Genomic DNA, 11742 nt, shown 5'->3' on the forward strand with positions numbered 1-11742 from the left:
CGCCAAATCAGGATATTCGTTTCTAATGGGGGTGGATTCTGGTTCCGGAAGGGGAGATTTAGTACGAGGGGGGGTGGATCCTGTACTGGAGGAGGAAGCGGAAGTGGATGAGGGTAATGAGGGGAGGGGTGCAGGACTTCCTGCGTTTGCGTCACTTCTTCTTAACGGAAAGTAAGGGGGCGGCAAAGGGATCTCGGACTCAGGGGGCGTGTCCAAAATGGGCCTAACACCAGTCCTAGTGGACGAGCAAGTCCTAGCTACCATGAGGCGACACTGCTCCTCGTGGCATGTCTGGAGCCATTTTGGCGAGTCATTTACGGCCTGTCTCCAACAGTCAATATAAGGAAACTGGCCGTAAAGTTCAGGCCTACCCGATACAGCCACGTGTAAGCGCTGTACCAGAGTTGGATCCAAACTGCCACGTGGCGGCCATGCCGCAACCAAAGTAGGCCACTCCCTAGTACACAAAGTGACCAAACGTACAGGAGACATCTTTACCCCAAAATCACAAACTTTGAATCCCTTTTTAAAATTCTTAACCATACATCCTAAGGGATCCGGAATCGTTGACTGCGACGCACCCATACTTAACAATGGAACGTCGTCGACAACGAATACTATACACGCGTACTATTCAACAGTCACACCCGTTTCCTCTGGCAACAGCACCACGTGGTACGGTTACCAAGTGAAACGTACACAATAACAATAAACACTCAGGGAATTCCCGTACACACACAGCTGTTACACCAGTCACTATATAATCAATATTATGCCCTTTGGCGTAACTATACAGTCACCCACGCTATAATTCTCTATATACGAATTACCCGTCTATAACACACCCCAGTAACATCGTCTTTTACAAATAGCGGTTACAGTACGGTTAGCATAGGTCAAAGCACAAGTTAAGGTCACAATACAATTATTAGTGGTTATGGTGTTAAACATGCAATGGACGACAATGATTAGTACTTATTATATAATGTCAGTAAATATACAGGGTTATGGTACCGTGCACTATAATACAGCAACACACTATTAACACTCTCGCTAGACGGCTGAGCTCGCGCTATCTAACAAGATATACACTTTACTAAAACAATCGTTAACACATTTACAATTCCCAACTAAACTATTGGCCAGTACCTTGAATGGACTACCTAAAACTATATACACCCGTTTTGGTTAGCCACACTGCCCAATCACCACATATATAGCGAGCTAGAGAACCGAATTTACACAGGCGCCTCTTAGTCGCACTATCAAAAGTCTAGTGGGTTCCAAATTTACACGCCTTCCCACTTAGCCCAGATAGGATGAGAACTAGCGAACCGAATTTACACAGGCGCCGCTTAGTCTCCCGGTCCCTCCGACCTAGCGAACGTAATATACACCCTAGAACGCTAGTCTAGACAAGACACCGGTGTCCGGCTAGGGCTATTTACACCAGGACCCCGCCTGACTAACCAAATCAAACGGTCTGACTAAAGAGCGTTCGATCGAGCGGTGCGCCTTCGCTCCTTCCCTCCGACAGAGGGGGCAGATACACAGATTCAAAACCCCTTTGGGCCTACCGCACAATCGGTATACCCCTAGTGGGTCCTGCCGTCTAAAACAGCAGTTGTCTTACCTCCTCGTTCCTGAACCTGAGTTCACACTCATCGACGGGGACACCCCAGCACTTCTCACGTAGAGGCCGATGATCTCCTGGACAACAGACCAGTGGCGCCGAGACGAAGGGAGGTCCACGCAGAAGTTCAGGGGTGCAGCCGTAGAGAACGTGGGCAAAGATAGACCGTCTCACGCCTCTGCCTCTCAGCTACCGTTGAACGATGAGCTTCCCGGCCAATGCACCAAATGATACCGGAGAAACTGACGGAAGCCAAGCACAGAGAGATGGACACAGGTTTCTTCAGGAAGGAAGAGATTCTTTATTGGATCACCGATCGGGACTCAGAGGGACTAGCGTCACCAAAATACAGCAAAGTCTGAGTACTGAATACATAGAGTACATTCCTTATATAGCACTGTAGCTCCTCCCACAATTAACTACACCCACACATACCCTTAACCTATTTAATAAATAGAGTCTAAACTCATCCATCCGGTCTAACCACGTGGCTCATCTGATACAAAGGAGAGGGACGCGTAATTCCAGTTCTTACATTCCTGCACCTGGTCAGTACAGTGATAACAGTATCTTAGCTACGTGTAATTAACTAACTGATACTACAAACACATATACATACATATGCCTTGTGGCAATCTTAGCCTGCTAAACTTGTATTTTACTGGAATTACATCACATACATAGTTATGAAACATATTACGGCATGAACAATAGCACTTCAACATAATCATGTACTAGGGAATGTGGACCTGCAGCGGTATGTTATCATGAGTGTGTGAACTGCTTTGGGAGAATGGGTGAGTGGCCATAATAGGTTTAGGGTAACCCTAACGGGGTTTGAGTTATGTCCTTTTTCTATGTGTACCCAGGTCCCAGGAGGGCCTGGGGGTTGGGGGGTAAGTAGACTCAGAGCGGTCGCTCCTTCTTTTCAGTGGGGGGAATGGGTGGGCTAGGTGTGGCTCTAGACCAGCAGGTTATGTGTAGCTGTAACTGTGCAACATAGAACATGTTTGGTATAGTCTCTATTGCTGAGGTCAGGCCTCAGGAGTAGATCGCTGGACTGTGTCCTGGGTGGGTGCGGGGATGCCCAAAGCCTGACAGAATGTCGGGAACTCTGCAAGCGTGGAGAGTTTGTGGACAGTTCCGTGGCGAGTGACCACCAAGAATCTGGGAGACCTCCAATGGTATTCTATCTCCGCTTCTCTGAGGGTGCTGGTGACTTGGTTCAGCAATCTACGCCATTGTAGCGTGGATCTGGTGAGGTCTTGGTAGATGGTAAGCTGTGCGCCTTCAAATGTTAGTGGCGTCTTGCCCCGGAGAGCAGTCATCAGGATTCTTTTGTCTTGGGAGGTAGCACAGCGGACAATCACTTCCCGGACCAAGCTTGGAGCTGTTCTGCCTGAAGGTGTCAGGTGGTATATCCCATCTGTGTTAAATTTCTTGGCCTGTGTAGGTGGCAGGATGGCAGCCACGAGACGCCTCAGGTAGTGAGGTAGTTCGTCGGATGAGACGGCGTCTGGCACTCCCCTTATCTTTATGTGGTTTCGCCTTGTCCTGTCGTCGAGGGCGACATAGTGGAGGGAGAGTGCTTGTTGTTGGGTCTGGAGGGCCATTACTGTGTCCTGCAGGGTTGTTAGTCCCTGTTTGATGGTAGTGACTTCGTTCTCCGTGGACTGGACCCTGTCAGCTATAGCCTGCACGTCAGACTTAATGGCTGCTTTGCTGGTCACCAGGAGGTTTTTTATATCCCCGATTAAATGTTGGAAATCCCGCTGGGTGACTGGGGCAGACCCATCTGCGGTTCCCCCGGGTGTTTGTGCCGGTTCTGGGGGTTGGGCAGGTGGAATGGGACCCCTTGGTACCTGCATGGTGTCATGCTCCGCTGCTCCCGCCATTTTGGCTGGCGGCCTTGTTGCTGCAGCATGGTGCCTATGTCCCTGGACCCTGGTGCCGTCTCCGTTGGGGGTTTTTGGGACCGACGGCCCATTGCTGCCTGAGTAGGTAACGGTGCCGTGTGGAGGTCGTTCACTGCCGGATCCTCGGGCTGTTCAAGTCCATCCAGGAATGCCAACCAGTCGAGGGCTGCTACCGGCTTGTAGGCCGCGGGTCTGCGCTTCCGGCGGTTCACCCGTGCCGGACACACAAACAGCATGGGAGGTTGCAGGGCTGAGTACCGATGGTGCCCCTGGTCATGAGTAGGTCAATTGGGGTTTTTATTCCCCACTTGTCAGGCTTCGTAGCGGGTTTCGGTCGGGAGCCGTGCTGTGTTGCGACCGCTCCGGCTCGTGGTCAGGCTCCGCCCCCTCTTGAGACCGTATTTTAGCCCAGGAATGAGAATTATCCCAAGGTATTGCAAATGGTATGCCATCATGGGGGTAATTCTCATTTCTGGTCTCAAAGGTATTTGATATTAATATATAATATAATTCTATATATATTAATATTAGAATACACTTAGACAGTGTATGTGTATGTATGTATATATATATATATATATATATATATATATATATATATATGATCTAAGTATATATTATATATCTAAGTATATATTTTATTTTACACTGTGTTTGAAATCTATTTTACTCTATTACAGGCAGCAGGGGGACAATCTGTCATTCCAGGCACTCCCCCTGCTGGCACTGCTATGGACGGCTATTCCATCCATGTGATCATGAGGTCCTCGCAAGGACTCCATGGGATTCCAGGTAAGTCCCACCCATTGCGATCGCTGGCGTGGGATCGCAAGCGAGCAGGTAAGTGGGAATGACGGCGTGGACGCCCGCCGTCCTTAAGGGGTTAAGTTGTAGTATGGTCCCTTATTGCAATCATTCTCATCAAATTGGCAGAAGACACTAACCACATAGACCAGTGTTAGCTAATTGTTTGAAGATTTCATCCTCATTAGAGAAATCTTAAAAGGAACACTCCAAACACCTAAAGAACTTTAGCTTTCTGAAATGCTTTATATATGAAGAGTGTGTCCTCTTTTAATTTTACAAAAAGAGCAGACTTCTATAGAAATTGGAACATTTCTAAATTAACCTTGTTAAACTCCCTTGGCCATCAGATAGCTAGTCATGTTACTTCCTGGGTGTTTAGCTCAGTGGAACTTAAAGAAACACTCCAGGCACTATAACAACTCAAGTGTGGTTAAAGCATTCTCAAACATTTTAACTCCAAAGGTGCCCACAGTGCCAATCTCAAATTCTCTAAGGAAGCACCTGGCTTCTGAAATTTTAGTTTAGATTAATTTAGAGTATGTTGTTATGGTAAAAAAATAGAAAATACCTCAGGAGCATAAAGCCCCTATGGACCATAATTAGGTTACCACTGCTAACTGTATATAAAAAATTACTTTTATTAAATCATTAAAATCAAGAGTGATAGATTCATAGCCAGTGAACAAATAAGTGAGAAAAGCAAAAAAGCAAAAAATAATAATAAGTGATAATTAAATAAAATCACATGGCAGGTTAGGGAGAGACCTACTAGATCAGCCACTAGAGCTGAAAATATAGTATACCTAAAAGAAAACACACTGGTCTCTAACACAGCAACTCATGTGCTACACTATATATCTCTGGGGACACAGCACAAGGGAATACAAATATAACTCCCCTGAAGCTCCTAGATAGCTGCTCAGAAGAGTGGCTTGTATGGATATTGTACAAAATAAAATATCGCTTATATTGTACTTCAGAGCATGTAAAACAAAAGTTTTGCTTGAAATGACATAGTATCTAGCGGGGTGGAAACACTATCTAAAACCCCAGAGCCCCGGATCTAACTTCCGTGGGCTGGAGCCTGCAATGGCAAATGAGTTGCTAGAATCTAGTTGCCGTCGGACAGAAAAGGATACAGAACAGCACTCAACCCCCCCAAGCTGACACTAAAGTAACAAAAAATACAGAACTAAAGGCTAGCTGCCTAATATACCGCTAGGAAGTACGGGCTAGAACTGGGACTAAGTGCAGAGAATAAAGCGTGGAGGTAAGGTGGCGGAGTGCTGGACTAAAATCTTAGCCTCCTAGACTGCCTCCTATAGCGCTGGACCAGCTATCCCAGTCCTAAAAATACTGTCGTCCTGCTGAGACAATCCACTGACTCAGACCCATACCAAGTCCTCTAGTGTTCCCCGTTCTAGAGAAAAATAAAGTAAATAAATAAATGTAGCAAATAAATGGCCTATAATAAGCCTGATGCGCCTTTCAGCGCTTCCACTAGCGCCTTCGTCAGAGGCAATAATCTCTAAACGTGCCCTGATTCGTCTGTCGTTTAAATGAATCAAGAACCCATAGGAACTGGGGGCGTGTATCAGCAATTCCCGCCAAACAATGGCGGGAGGCATGCAACACGCCCCCCAAAGACATGTCGGTGTCCCATTGGTTGCAAAGTCCCAACGGACAAGTGCTTTTCTCACTTATTTGTTCACTGGGTATGAATCTATTACTCTTGATTTTAATGATTTAATAAAAGTTATTTTTTATATACAGTTAGCAGTGGTAACCTAATTATGGTCCATAGGGGCTTTATGCTCCTGAGGTCTTTTCTATTTTTTTATAGCACATAAGTGAGGGTTATCCCCTGTAGGTTTATCCACAGACACACTACGAGTTCCCTTTAGGGGTTACTTGTTTTTGTTCCTATGTTGTTATGGTGCCTAAAGGTGCCTTAACTGTCCCTTTAACTCAAGAGGCAGACAATTGCTCAGAGCACCTGTCTTGCAAAAACTTCTCATTGAGCTGTATTAGAAAGTCTGTGGTCGCATAGCCTCAACATGTATGGCCTGGTTTAGTAGTAGAAGTTCTTGCAAAGACTAAAGACAGATCCTAGGTTTTTAGATATATACCCACTGAAAAAAAAGTTATTTTTAAGAATTAAACAAAATGTTAGTTTCTAAAAGGGAGTTAAAAATCTCTAATGTTATTGCCCTTTTTTTTTTTTTTTTAAATAGCCTCTTACCATCCAAAATGACATAGGATCATTTATGAGCCAGCTTGGCAATGAAACAGTATCTACAACCAGTTGCAAAACTACCTCGGTCGCAGGTGTCGCAGCTGCGACCAGCCTGTCACTCCAGGGGGCCCGTCCGCCCTGCGAACACCTGCAACCGTGGGTCCTGCTGGCTAAGTAATGCGGCCCTGGCCCGCACAGTGTAATCAAGTGGCCCATGCTGTTAGGGCCTCCTAAAGCTTTGTATTTCCAGGGGGCCTGGTCAGCGCTTTAACAGTGCAACTGGGCCCCCTCTGATGAGTTCAGAGGCGGGGAGGAAGTGACTGTCCTAGTCACTTCCTCCCAGTAACCACCGTGAGCCGTGCGCGAGGAAGGAGAGGAGGGACTCAGAGTGGGAACTCTGACTCCTATCAGGCTGAGCCACTAGACCCTAGGAAAAGGTATGTGTGTCTCTATGAATCTCTGTATGTGTATGTATGAATGTCTGTCTGTGTATGTATGTGTGTTTGTCTGTTTGTGTGTCTGTATGCATGTCTGTCTGTATGTGTGTGTGTATGTATGTCTGTGTGTCTGTATGTGTGTATGCCTGTCTGTATATGTATGTGTCTGTCTGTGTGTGTGTGTGTCTATAGGGGTCTCTGTATGTGTGAGTTTGTATGTATGTGTCTGTATGTGTGTGTGTGTATGTCACTATATATGTGTGTGTCTGCATGTGTATCTGTTTGCATGTGTGGGAGGAGGGGCAACGTATGGGAGGGGTATGATAGATGTATTGGGAGGGGAGAGGGGGATGGTAGACGTATGGGGGGAGGGTCATGGGGGCTAGACATATGGGGGGGCCCAGGGCAATTTTCGCACCGGGGCCCCCGTGGTTTCTAGTTACGCCTCTGTCTACAACTAGTAGATTCTAGCAATTAGGACGAAAAAGTATTTCCCACTGCCAGGGTAAAAGGTCAATATTAGCACAGTACATGAATTCAGCAGCAACAATTATTCTCTTGCAAACATAAGATACATCCAACTACATTCCCTGTATAGCTCTCCACACATGGTATGCTAGATGTTAATTTTGGGTGGGAAGGGGTGGTTAAGACTTTGCAATTCAGTGTCTTACTGGTTCCTAAGATGTACATCTGACTTTGCCCATTTCACTGATGATCCAGTTATTATCCAGTTGTTGCTTCCCTTGGGAACATCTACTCACCTGGTGGACTTGCCCAAAAGTTCAATCATGAAAGTGTTAATTTGTGCAATTTACCTAAACTGTAGTTTATCTTAAATCAACCATAGTCACTGGGTCAACATCGACTTTAAATTCTACTCTTATCAAAACAAAAATAAATGTTTTACCTGATCCCCTACTAAAAAATTAAATACATGTAATTTTACATGTAATGCAATGTGCACTGATTCTTTTTTTTTTTCAATTTGAATTTTATTGAAATATTTTCACATTAATCATCTTTGTCATAGTATTGGTAAGGCAATTGAAACAGTTTATCATGCAATATCACATTTGACACTGTATGTTGTATATATGTATCATAGGAACATTTGGGAAGAAAAAGAAACTTGGAGCATAGTATGTCCTAGTGGACTTTAGGTCCCCTGGCCAGGGTTCACATAGGTGTCAGAAGGGCGGTGATCGAAGGGTCACGGTTTCTTGTGGACAGACGGTCTGGTTGCTAGTCTACTGATCTTTGTCGCGGTCCATCTCTTGGCAGAACGTGAGTGCTCTGCTGGACTCTCTTGTGCGTTCGGCTGTAACTCCATGGGTTCAGTTGCTTCCTGGTGCCCAGCCAGCAGCCCGAGGGATTGAAGAAGTGCTTGTGGGTCATCCGTGGAGGACAGGGTGAGGGTGTCCTTCCCCCGGGGTACCACCAAGGAGCCCCCTGTGTCCCAGCAGTATTTGATAGCGTTGTCTCAGAGTCGCTTGGCTACCTGCACCAGTTTTTTCTTTTCCGCAAGGACTTGAAAGGGTAGGTCGCTGTAAATCTCGACTGATCGCCCCTCAAACCGCACTGTGCCCATCTCTCTGGAGTGTTTCATAATCACGCTGCGGATTTGGATGTCGCTGGTCACTGCGATGATATCCCTGGGGGCTGTTTCTGGGGCTGTCGCCGATTTTCGTATCTGGAAGGTTACTTTTATGTGGGGGATTGCTGGGTTGTCTGCAATGCCCATGGAGGCTATCAGCCTCCTCACAGTTGGGAGTAGGACTTCGTCTCCTATCTCCTCTGGCACACCTCTAAGGCGGATGTTGCGCCGGCGGTGTCTGGATTCCAAGCCGAGCACCATTTTCTTCAGCATCTGGACCTCAGTGGTGAGTCTTTCCAGCTGGCTTGTGGTGTGGCTGTGTTGTAGGTCTCTTGAAGCCTCCTTCTCCTCCACCTCCTGTACTCTTCCTGTGGATTTTGCCAATTTCGGCCTGGGTCTGCTGTATGTCAGCTTTCCAGATCCGCTGCATGTATGCAAGGAGTCTTTTTATATCTCCTTTTGTGGAGGGAGAGGAGTCGTCCTCCGAGTCTGTGGCTGACGCTGCTCCGCCCGGGTCTAGCGAGGCAGGGGATTCCCTCTCTGCCTCGGAGTCATCCAAGGTCTCTGGGCTGTATCGAGGCGCGGGCGCCATTTTAGGTTGCGGCAACGGCGTGGGCCTCTCGAAGGATAGCCTGATATCAGGCTGCGTAGGTGTCTCCGGTTTCTGGACTTTCTTGTTTTTTCTTCCCATGGTTGTCTCTTGGTTCGGGTTCTTTTTACTAACTAGAGAAAAGAAATAGAGTCTCGATAACAAGAAAGAGATTCTAAACTGGTTTTTAAATACAATTAATAGGACAATAATAAATATAGTGACAACACCAGAAAGCACTGTACCATTTAAACCTAGAAATACATCAAATGATATATAGCATGATATAAGGAATTAAATAACTCCAAAAAGTGGCTCAATATAAATAAAACTAACTTTATTAGTAAATATAAAGGAGAGAGGACACTTTAAATATGAATGAATGTAATAAATAGGACTAAATACAATATATCAATAAACTATAGAAGCTAAATACCACTGAGCAAAGATAAGGGGGTAAATTGCAGCTTTAAAGAGGAGCAGTAATAAGTAAGTACCCAAAGATAACAAAAAACAGCTCCACCTACTTACTCCTGAATAGAGAGCCTAAGGAAGTAACCCTATGGCTCCTGTATAAGACACCTTCCAGGGTGCACTGAGCTGTCCTTATTGCTATATAGTGGGAGAAAAAGACCCCCAATGAAGCAAGACAGCCAGTCACAGAAGAAAGTAAATATAGAGAGCAAATATCCCTGTGACTCCTAAGAAAAACACCTTCGAGGGTGTTCTGTGCTGTCCCTATATGGGAGAACGGAGAAGAGATTTACAAAAGCCGCTCCACCTACTTACTCCTAAATAGAGAGCCTAAGGAGATAACCCTATGACTCCTAGTAAAGCAAGACAGCCTGCCACAAAGGAGAATAAATAAAAAGAGCTGGTATCCCTGTAGCTCCTAAAGAAGACACCTCGAGGGTGTTCTGTGCTGTCCCTACATGGGAGAACGGAGAAAAAGCGGACTGTCTGCAGCTGAACTCCCTTCAAAGTAAATAAAACAGTGCTTTCGAAAAGTAAATCAAACAACTAGTGCTACCATTAGTGTAGAAAAGTGAAAAGTAAAATTGAACCCGACGCGCGTTTCGGTGCGTCTGCTGCACCTTTGTCAGGAGCTTCGTCTTTTTACTAACTAGAACCATACCCTGAGGAGGTCTACCCATTACCCACGCATTGTGGTTAAGGGACTAGATACGATTATGGGGTTAGGCCCAATAGAACCCCTATACACAAAGATTAATTAATAAACCCTCCAATACCCTGCCAGGAAATGCCCAGTTATTCAAAATTGTGAAGAAAAACTAATATACTTTCCTGTGCCAGAAAATGCCAAGATCACCAGCAACCCTACCATTTTCTTTGTCAATCTTCATCTTTATCTTATTTTGTACATAAATAAAACCGGCATAAAAAAGAGGAACGAGTTACAATGAGAACCGGTATGCATAAATCCTCAGAAAAATGGTGCCCATTTTAAAGAGTACACAAAGCATTAACATAGCAGAGATAAGACAGAGTAGAGATTATTTGATTATTTACATACAGGGACAAATTAAGAGCCCAGTGGGCCTGACAATTATGATGGGGCCTAATAACAGAATCTTATCGACCAAAAACATTAAAACAGTCATACCTCTCAAGCGTCGTGTATCTGATGGAGATGGTATTGGAGGGAAACTCATAGGGTGCAGCTATGAGAAAACACACACTATATGCTAATCTCTTTCTAATATGCTTTCATCTTTCAAGTGAATCCATACCACCTAACAGCAGTGTCCAGTGAAGCAGGAAGTCAATGGGCAGGGTAAAAGGGTGGGGAACTGACGCAAATCACGTGACCAGAACTGCAAAAAGGGGTGAACATGCCCAAAAAGGGGGCATGTCTGTCCAAAGAATTGAAAGGCCAGCCTGGCATCAGTGTCCCTATGTATCACAGTGTCAATGTTGCCCAGTCCCCTAGTCTCCCAGTGTCTCAGTGTCCCCATTTCTCCCATTGTCCCCATGTCTCAGTGTGTCCTGTGTCACATTGAGACCCGGGGACACTGAGAGACCCGGGGACACTGAGAGACCCGGGGACACTGAGAGACCCGGGGACACTGAGAGACCCGGGGACACTGAGAGACCCGGGGACACTGAGAGACCCGGGGACACTGAGACACTTGGGGACACTGGGAGACAGATATGGGGACACTGGGAGACATGGGGACACTGAGACATTTGGGGACACTGGGAGAAATGGGGACACAGACACTTGGGACACAGAGACATGGGGACACAGACGCTGGGAGATATTGTCATGATCTTGTGCAGGTCAGATAGGAGACTTATGCCAGGGTTGACTTCAGGTACTTTTTTTTAGTGTTTTTAGACATATTATGAAACTTGAATGAAAAAAGACTTTAGGCAATATGCCACCAAACAGGATACTTGCCACAGAACAGGCAAATAATAATTAATGTCTGTAATTTCCAGGTAACAAAGGCAGGCTGGTAACAGTGGAAGGCTGGTAACAGTGGAAGGCTGGTTACAGAGGCAG

This window comes from Pelobates fuscus, chromosome 3 (assembly GCF_036172605.1).
Source record: "Pelobates fuscus isolate aPelFus1 chromosome 3, aPelFus1.pri, whole genome shotgun sequence".
Lineage (NCBI taxonomy): Eukaryota > Metazoa > Chordata > Amphibia > Anura > Pelobatidae > Pelobates > Pelobates fuscus.